This window comes from Lissotriton helveticus, chromosome 2_1 (assembly GCF_964261635.1).
Source record: "Lissotriton helveticus chromosome 2_1, aLisHel1.1, whole genome shotgun sequence".
Lineage (NCBI taxonomy): Eukaryota > Metazoa > Chordata > Amphibia > Caudata > Salamandridae > Lissotriton > Lissotriton helveticus.
In genome coordinates, this window is record NC_136059.1 from 411,777,476 (window position 1) to 411,793,579 (window position 16,104).

Here is a 16,104-nt window from a genome sequence, read left to right on the forward strand (position 1 = left end):
GATTTTGGACCCTAGACCAAAGGCCCTTCTATAACCAAAACCATGGCCCCTGGAAAAAAGCTGCACTGGTGTCATTCAATTTTAGTCTTGTTCTCCACCAAATTTTTCCTCCATGTTTGTCATAAGTAGCTACCAACAATGACTTCCTGAAACAGTGGTTTTTATAGAAACTAACTGACTCTGCCCTTTGAAATCCCCCAGCAGCTGCCATCTTGCAGTCAGACGTCATGCTAACCATCCTCTTGGAGAAGCGCGATTAATGAATCAACATCATATAAAAATTGCTTTTAGTTAACAACAACATGAGCTTAGCTTCATCTGCCAAATGTGCTGCAACTGTGTTCCCTTTGACCACTATAAAAGTATTGATCTGGGAAATACTTTGATCCCGTCAGGCTTAGAACGGCATTTGAGACCAGACCTATAACATCAAAGGATGGAATTGAAAGTCTGTTGGGGGCAGAACAATGTTTAATAGAACAATTAAAACAGAAATAAAAAGCTATAAATATTCACACCTTACTTTACAGGATGTAAATGTAAATTGATACTTGTATAGCGCACTACTCACCCGCTAGGGTCTCAAGGCGCTTGTACGAATACCACTGTGGAACCCATCCTGGCTTTCCCTGTGAGGTGTCCACTCCTGGGCACCCCCAAGGTGGAGGCTAGGCATCCTAAGCGTTGTGGGGGCCATTGTGGAGATTAAGCAAGCTATTGCCCAGAGTTGCAGAGTGGGACTCCATGATTAGAATAGGCACCGAGGCGAGAATTATCAGGTCCGTGGAATTTTTGAGCCCAAGACCCGCCGAGGTGGGGAATTGAACCCTGGTCCCAGGCTAGACCTCTGCATCAAGGTCTGCGCAGGGTCTGCCGCTCTAACCATTGAGCCACACTTCTCCATGGTAAGGTTCATGTTGACAGAAATCAAAAACAGGAACTGCAGCAGAGTTAGCTGGTTCTTGTGTAGGCATTTGGGTAATGACAGCGGTATTGGCGGATGTTTTTTTAATTGGGCTAGGCAAATGATTTCCATTGATGAAAAGAATGACTCATGTGTAAGAACTGAATAAGGGAGATGGACGAAGAGGTAACAAGTGATTACAAAGCAGCCATGAGTGCATAAGACTTTACTGACAAGAGTGTGACAGTAAGGGCTATGGTAGATGGTTGCATGTTACAATACAAGGGAAAAGGGCCATGGTAATAGAAGATGGATTATTGGAAACATGAGGTATTTGGTTCACTTTAGAGGGGTTTGGTTTCCAGGTTGGAACATGTGATGAAATTTAACTTGAAGAGTTGGGAAGTTAGGTGCTCACCAACAGGGCACAAGTTGGGGTACACGCATGTGGATGAAGTTCACTCATTTTTTTCACAGGGTGAATGCTGTACACCCTGCCAAGAAGTTGGTACCCACTGCAAAATATGCTGAACTTGTCCCAATGTAATTTAATTTTCAGACACCAGGACACATTCAGCAGTGCTCGCACATTGGAGCATATTCTGAAAGACTTATCGCCAAGAGATCGGCACTTTAGCACAGCCAAAGTGGCGACAAATGTATCGCCTCATTCACAAGCTGGTACTAACAGCCCATATCACTAGTTGACCTGCGATAGCAGCTGCAAAAAACATCACCACAGATGACCCCGGCAACTAACGCTAATGATATTCAGAGTAGGCGTTCCCGTGCAAAAAGCCGCAAAAACATGACTCGGCAACATTCCCAACGACCAGCCAGATCGGCAATAGATCCCAAAACAGGCGATAAGGCGCGTTAGCAGCGGGGATTTAACACCAGCCCCTACCTGGTGCAAAGTCGGATGACAACCTACACCATAAAAGGGAGTCCAGCCCAGAGCCACACCTGAAGAACAACAGATACCATGGAGCTACTGATCATGCCGGTCAGAGCCCCAAGAGGGCCACAACACCTGCCACCACCACCCCCAGGCTCGCCACCCCTGCACCCCCACGCCCCCAGACTACCACGGATGCAGCGTAGACAAAGACAGAGGACCTTCAGAAAACGTACCAGCCTCACAGACCTAACACCAGAGGATTTCATTGTCCACCAATCCTGAACATCATTGCCCACAGGCTGACGGTACCAACGCAGTGGACAAACAACATCCTTCCGCAGACAAAGCTGCTGGCTGTGCTGCATCTGTTGGCCTCTGGTACCTTCCACCCACCAACTGCCAGAGGTGGAGGAGTCTCACTGCCAGCTCTATCAACGTTCCTCACAACTGTCCTGGATGCAATCCTGAACTTGGTCCCCCAGTACCTTTACTTCCCCCACACTGCGCAGGAACAGCTGGAGACCAAGCAAGGCTTCTACGCCATAGCTGGCTTCCCGCATGTGTTGGGGCAATCGACTGCACACATGTCCTACTTGTGCCTCCTGCCGACACTGCACACAATTACAGCAGCAGAAAGCACCCGCATTCCATCAATGTGCAGGAAATAGTGGACCACCGGGGACTCTTCACCAATGTCATCGCCAACTACCCAGCCAGTGTGTATGATTCCTACATCTTCCGACAGTCCATCAGCAACCAGCGTATCAAGGAAGGCACCTACGGAAATGCTCTGCTCGTTGGTAAGTACCAAATGAACACCCCAACTCCACAATCATGCAACTCACAACTCTGGTAATGCCCTTGTTACAAACTCACATAGAACATGCCAAACAACATGCCCACCCACCATACACAACAGCACAACTTACTGTAGTAACCTGAGCTAGCCATGTATGTGAGCCATAAACGGCATGGCATCTCAGCCACACAATAGCAGAATGTGGTGAGAGGTGGGAACCAGGCATGTGCGAAGGGGACAAGGGACCCATGAACGAAAATGTACACAATGGCAAATGTGGCGTGGATGTGCTGGCCAGTATGCAAACCACAGACTTATCTATGTTGAAATACACTGCTGGGGTGTGGAGTGTAGTGGACAGTGGACGCAACCATGTCACCACAGCCAGTGGGAAAGATTGCGGAAATGTAGCTTGTTATGTCCCCCCTGCAAGCCCCCTCTGAGATAAAGGTCGATAGTACCTTAGGAAGTCCCGAGTCGGTCTTCTATGGGACAGCTGACTGCCCAGTACCTGCTCCTCTGCAGGTTTGGACAACTTTTGCTGGCGCTGATGTCATAGTCCCGACTCGGGACTACCTAAGGTACTATTGACCTTTTATCTCAGAGTATTTACTCTGACACTACCCTGAATTGGGCAATACCCAATTCTCACATCTTTTTTTAGGCCCTGAAGAAAGCCCTACGACCCATCAGGGGCATCCAAAGGGCTGAAACATGTTGACCTTAGATCTGGCCATTAATAGTGCAGCGGACTCATAACCAGTCCACCACTGCACAAACCTCACATTTTAATAGTCTTCCCATACATGAGATAGAATAAAAATGTTACTTCTTAGGTAGCATGAGAATCACTTTTTAACACAACACCTCACTTGAGCACCTTTCATCCACTACCAATCTCTGATCACTACTGTAAAAACCAGTGGTTCCCTCCAGGTGGAGGAAGCATAAAAAAGAAACCCAATGATGATGCTGCCACGTATCTAAGGCGGAGAACCAAGATAAACTGCCATACAACCTGCTTACCTGAATGAGGGTTCTCTAAGTACCTCTGTGAGAACTGAAGAATAGGACACAGAGGACCCTGGTTACAGGTACAAGTGATCCATTCCCCTTTGATTATGAATTACTGCCAGGTGCTTCTGGCTCCCCACCTTCCTTGATTGAAATAAATAAATTTAGGCCTTGCCAAAGAAGTAACTAATGCGTGTGTCTCTGTTGTAGTGTCGGCGCCACCTGTCCCGCAATAAACAATGTTGCTATGTAGCATGCCTCCGGAGTGCGGGCTTGGCCAAAGGGGTAAACGAGGGAGCGCAAGCCTGCTCGGGGTCAGGGATCATACATGCCAACTGTTGTGTGTGTCGCTATTCCCACTGTGTAAGCCAAAGGTCTCAACTCCATCGCGAGTTCAGCCAGCTATGAACACTACATCTGTGTTCGCCCTATCCTTACCATAGGCTTACACACACGTGGCCGCACACCTTCAGCGCGGATGTATGACGTTACAACGCATACTTTTACAACGCCTACCTTTACATCGCAAGTTTTACAACGCATCCCATTACAACGCATGATGCTTTTGGGCGCTGGATAGTGAATAGTTTAATTTACTATTCCAACTCCAGTCCCCGTGGATAGTAGGGAAGGTGTTGGATAGTACATTAAACCTATTCCCTATCGTAGAGCGCCCCCAAGCGCTATGCGTTGTAATGGTTTGCGTTGTAAAAGTTGCGTTGTAAAGGTAGTTCGTTGTAAAAGTTTCGTTGTAAAGGCTGTATACCCTTCAGCGCACAACATCTCTGTGTCGTTGTCAGACTAGTGAACATACGCAGACAGGTATGACAAAGGTGTGCCGTGGGATTGCAAGTGATTCAACTGCCCTACGCACAATTGGAAATAGGCCCGGGGGATGGAGGAGCAGTAATGAGGTTACTGTTGTATGACGTTTTAGGCTCCGAGTGAATTCTCCCGATTCATGCCCTTATATAGGTACAATTCACATTGCCCTAATATAGGCATATAAATCAATCCCTTATTCAGACATAGCCCATGCAGACCAAATACAGGCATGGCTACTTCCACCCATACCAAACATCACAACGATTTCTTGGAAAATCGGCTTAAGCGGTTAGGGAACTTCCCCTTGCTTGAATATTGATTTGTCCAAGAACTCATATACTCTGTAAAGAACAACTACTCCCTAGGGGTTCTTTCCTGACGTTATTATGCCCGACTTTAGGTCAGACTATGACATTCCTAAACACCTTCAAGGTATAAATATACCTTCATTTGCAATGGCAAACTACAGTGGTTCGGAGCAGTTCGACTATCTACTTGCCCCACGCAGCTCGCTACAGCAAGAGCCGAAGGAAGCCGACGCTCCAGCTGACGCACTGATCAAGAGACTGCCTTTCTCTCGCAAAGAATCCAGCTCCGGTGTTTCCAAGCTCCCCTTGCGGAGTGTTGGGAAATCAAGTCCTAGGACAGAGAGACCAGACCTCCTTCATTCTAAACCAAGGTATGGAGCTGATTAGAACCTAGAGAAACCTTTGGTAGATTCTTGGCAAAAAACAACTAAACCTATGCTACACAATACTCACTTCTTCCCGCGTACTAGACTTAGGTTAGGTACATTGGGGTAGGCGTATTTAGAAGCACCAGTTGAGTATTTTTAGTCAATGTTATTTATGTATGTATTTTTATATGGCTTAGAAACCATACCATGTTTTTACAATATTATTTTTATAATACTCTTCTTGCTGTACGCATTATACTTTGCAGTCTGCTTAACAATTGTAGGAGTTCACTTCTCTTGTATGAGAAAGAAGACTGTTCAATAAACCTTTTTATTGAAAACGCCCATCTCTCTATTTCTCTGCAATTCTGTTGAAACGAAGCATGCACGATTGACTGAGTGAAATAATTATCTATTGTTTCCGCAACTCTAGAGATATATTTTTTATTCTTGGGAAACAAAGTTTTCATGTTTATGTGGTTGTCAGAAACTAATCCCTTCTTGTGAATTCAAGAAAGTTTCTAGTGACCTCTGAGCTAGCTGGCACTCACTATTAAGTTTAGTATATTCGATAGAGACCTAGTATATCTCAGTCCTACATCTAATCTATAGGACATATTATTCCAATGTGCAGAGCCTATTGGGAATATAGGAACTACACTACATGGCACCCAACGCTTGGTGAGGCACTAATTTAACGCTAGATACTAAGGTAACTCAGTCGTACTTTTCTCAGATACTCCTTTTCCCATAAAATACTCCAATAGACGTCTGTAGTGGGTAAAGGGATAATATCCGCCATAGCTGAGTGGGACGAAAATCCAATGTAATAGTTTTTGGTTTAATCAACGTTGAAGGATACAGTGTTCCAAAATATTGTGCACCTTATCTTTGTTTCCTTGAAACTTGCTCTGCAACTTACATTAAACAATGTAGAATAACAGTGACAACATCGAGAACGGTGAAGCTACAGGCAGCAATGCCGTACAAGCTTTAAGCTTTACAGGTCTCCAAGAGACCGACGCTGATGCTTTAAGCATTCCAGAAACTTTAAGGAAAGCCATCACTATGAAACTTATAAGAAATGGCCCATCATCTAGAGGTAGTAGGGTAGTTTTTGTGATAGAGGCACACGAATATCATCAGACAGAGGTATTCTATTCATGGATAGTCTTCCCTGAAGCAAATCCAAGAACAAAAGTGTTTCACTTCTACAAAGAAGATGAAGCTCCAGAGGAATACCTTACTTTCGAGGATGTTGAAATTCCATTAACATACCAAGAGCATGCGCTCTGGTTTAAAGGCGCCCTAAACCATACACATCACATTACCAGGCTCGGTCCATAGGTAGACCAGGAGCAAGATGGCCGTTATTAGCCAGCTTTACACCACATCCTGCCATTGAAATGATGACAGATGCGGAACTATTAGTTCAAATAAAAGATCTAATTAAAATCCCCGAAAATTGGATCAGGATGTCATGCGGACCTTTACTGTCTAAACAATGTTGGACAGCACAGCAGTAGTCACCATAGCTCGCAAGAACTTGAAGGAACATCTGGAGACAGTGGACTTGAATGAGTAAATCCAAGTTGAAACTGCAGATACCAGGGTTAGTGTCCCACATAAGTTATATGAAGTAACACTCCAGATGGAGGGGGGACATAACTAGAAAAATAAGAGCACTCTTTTGGGAGACGCTCTCTCAGGGCTATGGTATTCTTTTAGCTGAACAAGACTGGCCACCTGAATTTGTCAGGGAGTGCCCACATGGCACATTATGCCAGCTTTCTCCAACCACATTCCAATTAATTTAAAATACACTTTTGCCAGGAAATGGGCAGTAGCCCAGGCTCCTGCATTATATAAAAATCATGTAGAGTGAGATGAGGATTCTCCTCACCCTAAAATCTAGTTAAAAAATCAACCAACTGCACAGCGGCAGTACCCATTAAAGCAAGAAGCTAAAAAACAGGTCAGGGAAATATTAGATCAACTTGAATACCAAGGGGTGATTGAAACATGCACCTCATCCATGAACAATCCTTTGTTTCCTGTCTTCAAACCAGACAATACATATCGTCAAGTTGTGGATTACTGACATTTAAACTCTTGTTGCAAAACTTTAGCAGTACAAATTGCACATAGTGCAGCACTAATGAATAACATTGTACGTAAAAACTATAAAACCACATTAGATACTTCTAATGTTTTCTTCTGTCAAAACATTGCACCGGAAAGTAGGTACTTGACCGCTTACTCAATCATGGGGACACAGCGTAAATTCTGACGTCTTCCTCAGAGATTCAAGAATAGTCCAGGGTTATTTTCTGCCAGACTAACAGAGTTACTACAAACCTATGATGATGAGGCATTATCTTATGTCAATGACATCTATCTTACAGACGATGACTTGGATAGGCACTTGAACAGAGTGAACACCATTATTTTGGAATTCGCCTCAGAAGGGTATAAATTCAATTTTAAAAAATCAAGAATTGCCCAACTCAATGTCCTTGTCCTAGGATAGAGTTATCAAGTGAAGGCAAAAGCCTGGCAGAAAACGTTCTAGAGAAATGTGCACTGCTCCAACCTCCAAAAACGCTGAGAAACTTACAGTCGATTCTAGGTTTCCTAAATTTTGGAAGAACATACATTCTAAATTGAGCAGAAAGGGTTAAACCTCTCTATGAACTAATCAAACCTGATTTTAAAACAGTTAATTGGACTCAAAAACACACTGAAATTTTGCATTCAGTCTAAACAGACATGTTAGCAACAAAACATTTGCAAACACACATAAACGTATGCAACTTAGTGATCCGAATCATTCCAGGATGATGCGGATTCACGTACTTAACCTTTAATGAAGGAGAAAAAGTACCAATAGCTTACAAATCTCACTTATACACACAAGCTGAAATGAAATTCACTTCTACAGAAAAAATTCTGACAGCGGTTCAAATTGCAGTAGCAAAAGAGAGAGCCCTCGCACAGGGTAAGCGCATAATGGTCGTTACTCCTGTACCTGCCATAGAGGCAGTGACGAAAGCGAGCAGTCCAAATGCAAAAGCTTTACATCCAAGATGGATACAATGGGTTAATTCTCTTGCTGCAACAGACGTTAAATACGTTTTTGTGCCATATATGAAAACACAAGAATTTCTACAATATGAACAAGAATGTCGTCTGCCTATTGAAATTCTGCCTCTAGAACTGTATGAATGTATGATTTATACGGATATGCACAGCCCGCTATTGGGGGTAAACAAGCTTATAGTGCTGCGTGCGCGATTGTTAAAGGTTGCTGGCAATGGCAAATTCCGACCAATGGTCACTAAAACTCAATCACTAGGAGATTGTACAGCTCAGCGAGCTGAATTACAAGCATTCAAGATGGCGCTTGAAAATGCTGATCGTGAATTTCCCACACTCATAGTGTGCGATTCCCATTACTGTGTTCAATCTTACAATGAATACTTGCAGAACTGGATTGAAAATGGTTTCAAAGATGCAAAAGATGGCACAATCAAGCATAAGTTGCTTTGGGAACAAATAGTTCAGTTACGACAAGAACTACAAAAGGCTCACGTGATACATACACTGAGTCAACAACGTGATGGTGTTCACGTTGCAGGGAAATCATTCGCTGATGAAGCCACGAAGGCAGTTGTGCAAACGGCTTCCATAGCTGCAATCACTCGTTCAAAAACAAAAATAGACGGCGAAATAATGCAAGCTGTCAATGCTTCAAGCAAAGACAGTGGTAAAACATTACCAAAAGGTTTTCCATTCAAATACTCATACATAACTGATGCAAATAATGTTCAGTTTGCTCTAATCCCTGGAGTGGGGGTTAGAGTAATTCCAAACATGGAACATAGGTTAGGACTAATTTTAGAAGCACATGTAGGCCTTGCCTCTGCACATGCAGGTGTTTATGCCTCAGTGTTTTATTAAAACAGAGATACTGGTGGCCGCGCATGAGGAAATAAACCAGAAACTATGTTTGGAATGTGAAATCTGCCAAAAGATGAAAGTCTCTACAGTGAAACGTCCTGCACCGACACCCCTGTTAATTTCAGATAAACCATTAGCTTGCATTTACCTGGATCACTGCGGTCCCTTACAAAGGGATGGTAACTATAAATATATCATGGGCGCAGTGGATTCATGCTCAAGATTCATTTGGATGTGGCCTCAGCGCTCGGCTGATGCTCAAACTGTTATAAAAGATTTGCGAGTCTTTATCGGCACATACGCAGTCGGCACGCTACATTCTGACCAGGGTCCTGCTTTTAGCTCTCGAGCTTACAAGGAGGCCATGGCCAATATGGCCATTGCATTACTGTATTCTAGTCCATTCCATCCTGAGGGAAATTCGGTAGTGGAGAGAAAAAAATGGGACATAAAGCAATCTATAACATCTAGGGTACTAGGCTCGGGTGACGGGTGGGTCAAACATCTAATAAGTAGTAGGCCAAGTGGACTCCAAACATGTAGCAGATGCCCAAATCTGGCTAATATCCAAGAGGTTCAAACTGAGAGACTCATCACCTTTGAAGAATCTACAGTGCGAAAAGAAGGACTATGCAACAAAGCCATGAAACTTGTACCTCTTGAGACCCAAAGAACAGTTAGTCAAGAAACGCCTGTCTACAATGAAATAGCAACTGACTATACAAGTGTAACAAGTGATCAAAAGGTTCCAGCGATTTCAACGAATCCTGAAGCAATCCCTACAATTGACAGATCTGCCTCTGTCTATTTCATTAACTTTGATACGTTTTCCGAGGTTTCTAGCGAACCTGAAACGACGCCAGTAAAAAGAACTTTCAAAGAACAAGCAATAGAACTTTTTTATTAACTGGAAAAGACTTATCTGTTTTCACCATGGATTAAACTTTGGATTGTGTTGGGTGTACTTTTTTTCTACTTTGGTTGACTCTTGTATTTACTTTGGAAATGCTGATAAATGGAAGATATGTTAAAAAGGACACAGCAAGTAAGAACATCAACTTACTCCTCAAGCCACACAAATCATCTCATCGTGAACAAAGAGAATTGTCATCAGTGAACATCACAGCCGTTCCTATGCCTGGTGATATAGATTGGGATAGAACTGAATATGACATTGTTGAAGATTTCACACCAATTCAACATTTCCTTGAGTGACTTTGTTTCATCTAGTACCTTTTCTGATAATTGGGACTTAGAGACTGTTATTAATATGATGTCAGACTTAAAAATGTCTGCAAACTTACAAATCATGAATACTTAGAAGGTTCATTAGATTATGAACAAATGTATTGTTATAATCACTATGGTCATCATTTCTTGCACAAATCTGAAAATCCTAGAAATGTATTTACTTATAACCAATGGGAACATTGTCCTACGCCACCAAAGGTTAGCTCAAAAACATTTTTGTGGCAACTTTCCATACTTTTCAGGGTATAATGTTTCAAATCCAGAATCATTTTACTTTAAAAATGTTAATAGGACAGGAATGAAAAGTATGTTAACAAATAGAACGCAAATTTATTCTGATGCCTTTTATGCTCAGCTGTCCACATTAGGTTTTGACTTTTGGAGAGACACCATTGAGACAAAAACTGTCTGGGGCACAAATGACTGGCAAGTGCAGGGATTAGATGCTTTATTTAGATCCTGCAACATCCCAGGGCAAATAATGTTTTTGAATGACACTGTTCAGCAGACATCTTGTCGTGGGTTAGCCAAGATAAAAGATTTAAACAAACCGTCCATACTTTCACCTACACCTGATAGCAGTAACACTTCAGAGGGGGAGATTGACGTACATACTATTTTGCTTCACAACAGAACAGATTCCGATTGGAAAAAATGGTTAGTCTGGCCCACAGACACAAAGAACTGTCAAGATAGATTCCTGAATAAAACACAAGGGTTCACATACACCAGGCCAGATCAAAGATATGTACAAAGACAGCATCCAGGAATAGGAACATCATACAGTGTAAGGAAACTGGGAGAGGTGTGGCGCCGCGGCCAGGGCGACTGACGCTGGAATCTGGGGATCATGGTTCGATCCCCGGCTCCGGCGGCAGGTTAGCCCAGCACCATGCGACTCTGGGCAATAGCTTGCTTAATCTTCCCGACGGCCCACAGCGCCTAGAGACCCTTACGGGTGATTGTGCGCTTTACAAATGTGGATTAAAACAAATAAATAAATAAATAAAAAAAATAAAAAAAAACTGTGCCTTGAGTGGCTACATAAGTCTACACTGAAGGAAGTAAAAGAACACTCATCTTTACTTAAATATGGCGCTGACCTGAGGGACTTCTTACAAGGACCTAAAATACTGCTTCATAAACGTTTTATATACGCCGGTATCTATGCCCTATATAATGAAGCATTGAAGATTACGCAAGCAGAGACTACAGAACGAATACGAGAAATGTATTGTATTAATTTAGAGAAATCTCTCTCTGTAGTTGACAATGGGTTAACGACTCTGTCATCCAGGATATATTCTGTGGGCAGCATAGTATCCTTTGACATGGACATAATGGTACAGGTCTTGGTCATGTTTCACATGGTCAGTCGCAATTACGTTCTATCATGCTATTAGGCTGGATGTTACAAAACCTTCGTTCAGGCTATGTGCCCTGCCGTTTAATCAACACAACATCACTGTCTTCTGAATTTAATCTCACAGATAAACAAATCAAATTAGCACAGAGGGGAGCAGACTATACGGTGCTGAGCATAGAAAAACTGGAAAGATTGCCATTTACAGTCACTGAAAAACCAGCCATTGAATGGATAATACACGGTACAATCACTCTGCCTGTTACAATTTTCCATTTTGAGTATTGCTTAAAACGTATACCACGAGGCCTATGTGAAAGGTTGGGTAAAGAATACATCAAGACATCATGGGAATTACCCTACACACAAAGATGTTAGAGGGGGGGAGAAGAAGTGTTTCCTAGTGGCAATAATTGTGAAAGCGCACTAAGTGGTACTCTCCTATATCAGGGTATAAACTTACACGGGGCCTGCAATGGTTCCTCTAACAATTTATCCTGCCACCTGCAAGGTTCACCAGCTGCAGTGATTGATTCAATTTTAGGCAACTTTCTAATGGAAGTTACATCATGTTGAATGATCACAGCTGCTGTGGCATGTTGCCAGGTTTAGTCTATCTCGTAACTGTGTCAGCCAGGGTCACTTGCTGTATGTAAGTATTGTTTCCAAAAACCAAGACAGACTGGGAGTCGCCGTTATGGCCTTCACTGAACATCTCTTCTATACGAATTGATACTTTGTGCAGAATGAAAGCCATTCTTTTACAAAAAACTGTGCCGTTGACCTCGGCCAAAGAAACCTATGATCTGCAAGTTGCAAGGACTTCTGCAGAGATGCACACTCTATTAACTACAAACTGCCCTGTACATTTCTCAGAAATGTTAGGTCGTATCTTAAACATATCTGATACGAGTGGTATTGTACATGTATTTAAGAGGATTTTTCGGGACTGTTAGCACCGTTTGAAGCAGTCCTAGGAATTTTACCAAACTTTGTGCACTCTGTGTTTGGCGGACTGCCTCTCATTTTGGGACTCGCAGCAGGCGTACTGTTTTTGCTCCTCTTGCTCCGATATGGCAAGCCAAATCACAAGCGATACCCAGTGCACCATGGAGATCACTCTTCTGGCGATGAAGTGTCGTGAGCGCTCGTTTAAGAGAATTAAATACCACATGGTTTATGTCAATCAGACCAATCTGGCAAGATTGCATCTAACCTGTTCTACGATGCCTGCTATGTGGAAAAGAATGCGTGTTAGACATCTGTCTCACACTCCCATCAGTCATGCCAATGGATGTTGATGCTTTCCTGGACCCGGTAAAGGCCCATGCGCAGTGTTGTCCCCAGCGGCTACCATTTCTGATGATGGCATTCCTTGAGATCTCACCGACGCAAAATGCTGATGGTGAGGTACGAGATGAAAGCGGCACACAGGTACCATCCAATTCGAACATTGCTAACGTGACCAACGCTGGCGGCGATGCTTTGCATATTTGTGCAATTAATCTTCTTAACAAGGTAATCCAACTCTCACCTACAATGGTAGACAAATTCTTTTCAGACTTAGAAGATTTGATGTTTTCTCCAAACAATAACACTGACTTTTGAATTGGCACACAGTGTTCTGAAAGACTCTGAATTCGACCTTCATTTTTCAAAACAAGTTTCTAACTTTGGAACTCTATTTTTTCTATGATCAAACTTTTGTTTTTCCAAATTTGTATTTTTAATTTTCTGGCACAAAGTAATCTGCTCATAGTAGAACTATTCATAGAGAACTAGAATTCTTTGAAAAACTTCCAAGAGACAGTATTTGACCATGTCCACATTCAAACTGTTTATATAATCTGCCATGGAATGGTCTCGACTTTTTCTTCTGTACTTAAGAGCCATTTCATAAATGTATTTTCATGATTCATTTGAATAGCATTTTCAAATGTCATTCATATGCTTTGAATTAAACAATGCTTAAATGCGTACAGCACAAATGCTTATCGTGTACAAACAGTACCAATGCATCTTTATGTATTTTGGGTGGGTGTTTAACACATCATGTTTAGATATGTTTTTATGTGTTTAGAACTTAGTAATGTCGTACATAATAAAGTGGAGTGGGTGTTGTGTGGCGTTTTAGGCTCCGAGTGAATTCTCCCGATTCATGCCCTTATATTACTACAATTCACATTGCCCTTATGTAGGCATAGGAATCAATCCCTTATACAGACATAGCCCATGCAGACCAAATACAGGCATGGCTACTTCCACCCGTACCAAACGTCACAACGATTTCTTGAAAAATCGGCTTAAGCAGTTAGGGAACTTCCCCTTGCTTGAATATTGATTTGTCAAAGAACTCATGTACTTTGCAAAGAACAACTATTCCCTAGGGGTTCTTTCCTGACGTTATTATGCCTGAATTTACGTCAAACTATGGCATTCCTAAACACCTTCAAGGTATAAATATACCTTCACTTGCTATGGCAAACTACGGTGGTTCGGAGCATTTCTACTATCTACTTGCTGAAGGAAGCCGACACTCCAGCTGGTGCACTGATCAAGAGACTGCCTTTCTCTCGCCAAGAATCCAGCTCTGTTGTTTCCAAGCTCCCCTTGCGGGGTGTTGGGAAATTGAGTCCTGAGACAGAGATACCAGACCTCCTTAATTCTAAACCAAGGTATGGAGCTGATTAGAACCTAGAGAAACCTTTGGTAGATTCTTGGCACAAGCAGCTAAACCTATGCTACAAAATACTTACTTCTTCCCGCGTACTAGACTTAGGTTAGGTACATTGGGGTAGGTGTATTTAGAAGCACCAGTTGAGTATTTTTGTCAATGTTATTTATGTATGTATTTTTATATGGCTAGAAACCATACCATGCTTTTACAGTATTATGTTATAATACTCTTCTCACTGTACGCATTATACTTTGCAGTCTGCTTAACGATTGTAGCAGTTCACTGCTCTTGTATGAGAAAGAAGACTGTTCAATAAACCTTTTTATTGAAAACGCACGTCTCTATATTTCTCTGCAACTCTGTTGAAACGAAGCATGCACAATTGACTGAGTGAAATACTTATCTATTGTTTTCGCGACTCTAGAGATATATTTCTCATTCTTGGGAAACAAAGTTGTCATGTTTATGTGGTTGTCAGAAACAAATCCCTTCTTGTGAATTCGAGAAAGTTTCTAGTGACCTCCGAGCTAGCTGGCATTCACTATTAAGTTTAGTATATTCGATAGAGACCTAGTCGACCTCAGTCCTACGTCTGATCTATAGGATATATTATTCCAATGCGCAGAGCCTATTGGGAATATAGGAACTACACTACACTATGTAATACATATTGATGCGCCACATTTGCTACATGCTGTACATGTCATACAAGAATTACTAAGTCACACATATCACATACCAATTTATCAGTGAGCCTGCCAACACATCATGCAGAACGAACTACTTACTCATGTCTCTGCATTGTCACAGGTGATCAAGGATATGCACTCTGCGCTTGGATGATGACAACCCTTCGAGCCCCAAACATACAGGCCCAGAGGCAGTACAATGCAGCCCACAAATGCACCAGGGGCATCTTGGAAACCACATTTGGCGTGTTGAAGTCATGTTTCAGGTGCCTGGACATCACAGGTGGTAGGCTCCTGTTCATCGTGTGCAAGATGATCGTTGCATGCTGTGTGTTGCACAACATATGTATACGCACCAATGCCACATGGATACAAGTGCCAAATGCACCGGACGATGATGAGGAAGATGAGGCAGGTTGACCATGCCCCACTCCAGCAGGAATAGCCGTACTGACAATTTCTTCACATGAGCACGTCACAATGTGACAGTCCTTGGCAATCATGGGACAGTACAAAATGACCACAGGCACAGCATGTGCAAATAAATGCATTCCAAGACACATTCCCTGAGTGCTTGCCACTCATCAGTACAAGCACATCACTTAGAAAAGCTAAGTGCGACATGTAGTGCTAACGATTTTATAATTTGTTGATAGATGGTGGGTGTGTCACCTCTGTGCGCAGAGGCTGTTTAGGGTGTCACATATTCGATATGCCAGTTCTGTGTGTCACAGATAGCGCGGAATGCCACTCTTCGGCGTTTCACATGTGTCGCAAATCATTACATATAGGCTGTCATTTGTGACCTACAAGTGACAACAGGGTTTCTTTTGCGGTCAATTATGTAATACCATGGTGCAGGGATGCAGCCTGTGACTCATGTCCCACAACATGAGCAAACATGTACGTAAAGAAGAGTCACTGCCCCTCTATTTGTCTATGCTTTCACACTTGATTGATCATGGACATGACACGTCTCTGTGCAGGAGGAGTTGATTGTCACTCTGCAATATGAAGGGGAGATGCGGTTTCACAGTGTGTTCCA